Here is a 4,841-nt window from a genome sequence, read left to right on the forward strand (position 1 = left end):
CTGTATGCTGGGATCAACATAACAGAGATGTGGTCTGAGTACCCGAGGTGGGGGCGGGGCTTCGCCCGGTATGCAAAGTCTACATTCTGATAGAATTTGGGAAGCACAGTCCTGAGATTTGCGTGATTAAAATCTCCAGTGACTATAAACAATCCGTCAGGGTGTGTGTTTTGAAGTTCGCTAATGGTCCCGTAGAGCACACTGAGCGCTTCCTTAGCATTAGCGCTAGGTGGTATGTACACTCCAAGCATAATAGCGGTGGTGAATTCCCGGGGTAAATAAAAAGGTCTACATCTCACAACAATAAACTCCAGCAGCGATGAGCAGTAGGTGGAAACAAGCACAGAGTTCTTACACCATTCCGTGTTGATGTAAACACACAGACCACCGCCGTGAGTCTTACCGCACAGAGCTGCATTTCTGTCGGCACGAAACGCGGCTAGCCTGTCCAGCTGGATGGCGGCGTCCCGAACTCTGTCGCTCAGCCACGTCTCAGTAAACACAAAAACGCAGCAGAGTCTGTACTCACGCCGAGTAGCTTGTTGGAGTCTGATGTAGTCTAATTTATTGTCCAGGGAGCAGACATTTGCCAGCAGTAGTGATGGTAGAGCGGGCCGGCTAGAGTTAGCTTTTAGCCTAGCATTAGCACCCGCTCGCTTTCCGCGTTTCTGCTTCCTCACGCAGCGCTTCCGATTCCCCCTCCTCCGTCTGTCCACCGCAGGCGATGCCGAGGTCTGGAGGCCTGGTTCTCTGAGCATGCCGAGGTCGCGTAGCTTCTGCCGCAGGTCATCATTAATGTTGTTGTTTGGGTTGTTTCTGTGTTCTTTCAGTGTTTTGCGGTTGTACACAGGGACACCGGTTGCTCCAACGTCCATGTGTTGTGTAGGGCGGGCTACAAAATGAAGTTAGCACCATTTTGGGTCCGGAGCGGCCGCTGTGAGCTACTGCCGCGCCGCCATCTTGGACCATATACTGAGGTGCACCGTGCCCCTTCCCAGGGAAGTCCCCAGATGGTCTTGCATGATATGAGGACTTTTTGGCTGAAGCTCCTCTATTTGAGTTGATGGTCCAGACCACTCAGGTCAAAGGGGTTCAGCCTCGAGTGTCACACAGGATCCATAGCAGGGAGAGTGCGAGTCCCAATGCTCTTCTTTTTGCATCTCACGTGCAGGAGGTGCAGGGTTGTGGGTGGGCTGCCACCCCCACAAGAGTGGCATGGGAGATACCAGGTGCCTTCCAGTAGACACAAGAGCGGCTATGGACTGGCCAACGGCCCTAGCGGTCTCTTAGATGCCCTTAGAGCCTAGTTTGTGGCAAAGTAAAGCTCTGGCTTCCTGACCATCTGACGTGCCTCCCACATCTATCTCTCATAGCTGGTCAGCCTCGTAGGCCTGCAGCACAGGCATGGTGTGCAAACAGCCTGCGCATTCACCTGCTGAGGTATAAGCCTTGCCCACCAGCACTGAGGTAGTTTGAAAAGACTTGGTGGGCAGTGCCAGGGTTTTACGGATGATGCAGCACACGGGCTGAGATAGCTAGCCAGCGTCTCTACAACCCGGGGGATCATTCCAAACACATATTTTTTTTAAAGGGGCGGACCGAATAAGGCTTTACCCAAGACCTGGACACCCCAGTGTGAAGGTCCAAAAAAAAAAAAGGGGCAGACCCTGGTGTGGAGGCAGTGATGCAGATTGTAGAAAGCGCTCGTCAAGCTTACTGGACGGGTGAGCTTGCTGCTGTTGGGCCGGCCATTTATTTATTAAATTTAATTTTGTTTAATCTCACGCATGGTTCGGCATGGGTCACTACTTCTAATAGCTTCTCGAAGGGGACTGAGTGAGGGGTTGTCTCTGAGGACTCGCAGAGCTCCCCCAGCAAAAGCGGGGCAAGAACCACCAGAAGCGGGAGCACTCTCCTCAAAGAGTGCTCTATGGAAACGGAGCGCTCGCATAAACATCCGAGTGCAATCTGCGCAGCCGATTCCCTTTAGGAAATGACCTAGCATGCTCTGCTCCCAGACAAGCGACACGGTGATTGTGTGTAGCCCCCCCCCCCAAGCGTGGCAGGGTGGAGCGCATAAATGAAGGGAATGCTTCGTTTCTTATTCGCTTCACTGTTATATTTTTTCAGACATTTACCACTTACCACAGACACACACATAGAGAGCTTCATGAACAAACAGTAGCTAGGTCCGGTTTCACTCCATGTGCGTTTTATAGCTTCCTGGTTGTGACGTCACCCGTGGTGACACCATGCTTTCCAGTGGACTGATTACACATGTGATTCAGGGCGTGGACAATGCGGAACTGTTCTAAAAGCATTGTTGACGCAGCTCGAGTTCCTGAAAGGGAACCAGTCGGTACACCAGCAACATTCTGAATTAAACTGGACATCCCAGAGCTTTATCAAGCTCTAGATCTAAAAGAGACAGAAGAAAACTGCTAATATATATGAAGTCAATCTTCCATAAAACATCTCATTTTCAACTAATTATATTTTTCAGATTGCACCAATTTACAGACAAGCCACTGTGAACTTCATCCAGATGATAATTTGTAGTTTCAGGTGAGAATTCATATTTAAAGTCATCACAGTGAAAATATCATAATTCATACTTTACAGTTTTAACCTGTGTTTAACTTTATGTTTTAGGAACGGTTCTACTGTGACAGACTCCATTCTTGAATTTACTAATAATGCCACCATTCCAACTATCTCCACGATCAAAGAAATCCTTGTGAATGCAACCAACATGTCAGACTTGAACATTATTACAGAGTCTATAAGTGTCACTGAGACGGCTGGTCAGTTTACACTTTCAAATATATTTCATTTATTAACCTTCTTTATGTAAACAAATTCTAATTACAATTTCACTTCTCAACTTACAGCAGCATCCTGTCCAGCATCAGACATCACTACAACCCCAAACACACCTACAACCCCAAACACAACTACAACTGAGAGCACAACCCCAAACACACCTCCACCTGAGAGCACAACTACAACCGAGAGCACAACTACAAGCGCTCCTACAACCCAGAGCACAACTCCAAGCTTTCCTACAACCAAGAACACAACTCCAAGCTTTCCTACAACCAAGAGCACAACTCCAAGCTTTCCTACAACCAAGAGCACAACTCCAAGCTTTCCTACAACCAAGAACACAACTCCAAGCTTTTCTACAACCAAGAGCACAACTCCAAGCTTTCCTACAACCAAGAACACAACTCCAAGCTTTCCTACAACCAAGAGCACAACTCCAAGCTTTCCTACAACCAACAGCACAACTCCAAGCTTTCCTACAACCAGGAGCACAACCCCAAGCTTCCCTACAACCAAGAGCACAACGCCAAGCTTTCCTACAACCAAGAGCACAACGCCAAGCTTTCCTACAACCAAGAGCACAACTACAAGCACTCCTACTACCCAGAACACATTTACAAGCGTTTCTACAACACCTTCAGTAGTGACTGCAGCATTTAACTTGACCTTCAGCATGAATGAAAGCTTTGTTGAAACTCTCTCCGATCCCAACTCTCCTGAGTATAAAAACAAATCTGCAAGAATCAATAACACGGTATGTTTTATTGATGATGGAAATGATATTAATTTACAAAACATTTAAATAATAAAAAAAAATCATAATTACTGCCTGAATAATTCCACTGCTATATAAGACAATGTGAAGAACATATAATGGAATAAATGGTGTTTTCTGTAAAAAGTGTACACATCTGAAAGTTCTTGTGTGATCATAAAAATTAGAAGCCATGACTCAGTTTATAGAAAGCCAAAGTCTACTTCATTATACAGATGGAACCAGGTGTGGTGTCTGTCAGTTTAGTAGGAAAACCAGTAGGTACACCAGCAACATTCTGGATAAAACTGGACATTCCTGAAATATGTGCTGGTCATGCATGATTCCCTCATGTCTTACTGTGAATCCTGTAAAATCAATTACATTTGCAATACAATAGGACAATTAAACACAGGGAAACATTTAAACATTTATAAATGTCTGTATGTGACTCACTTATTAGCTTTATCAAGCTCTAGATCAAAAAGAGACAGAAACAAACTGCTGATGTATATGAAGTCAGTCTTCCATAAAACATCTAATTTTCAACTAATTATAATTTTCAGATTGCACCAATTTACAGAGCAGCCACTGTGAACTTCATCCAGATGATAATTTGTAGTTTCAGGTGAGAATTCATATTTAAAGTCATCACAGTGAAAACATCATAATTCATACTTTACAGTTTTAACCTGTGTTTAACTTTGTGTTTTAGGAACGGTTCTACTGTGACAGACTCCATTCTTGAATTTACTAATAATGCCACCATTCCAACTATCTCCACGATCAAAGAAATCCTTGTGAATGCAACCAACATGTCAGACTTGAACATTATTACAGAGTCTATAAGTGTCACTGAGACGGCTGGTCAGTTTACATTTTCAAATATATTTCATTTAATAATCTTCTATATGTGAACAAATTCTAATTACAATTTCAACTCTCAACTTACAGCAGCATCCTGTCCAGCATCAGACATCACTACAACCCCAAACACACCTACAACCGAGAGCACATCTACAACTGAGCGCACAACTACAACTACAAGCACTCCTACAACCCAGAACACAACTACAAACACACCTACAACTGAGAGCACAACTACAACTGAGAGCACAACTACAACTACAAACACACCTACAACTGAGAGCACAACTACAATCACTCCTACAACCGAGAGCACAACTACAATCACTCCTACAGCCGAGAGCACAAGTACAATCACTCCTACAACCAAGAGCACAACTACAATCACTCTTAC

This window comes from Silurus meridionalis, chromosome 28 (assembly GCF_014805685.1).
Source record: "Silurus meridionalis isolate SWU-2019-XX chromosome 28, ASM1480568v1, whole genome shotgun sequence".
Taxonomy (NCBI): Eukaryota; Metazoa; Chordata; class Actinopteri; order Siluriformes; family Siluridae; genus Silurus; species Silurus meridionalis.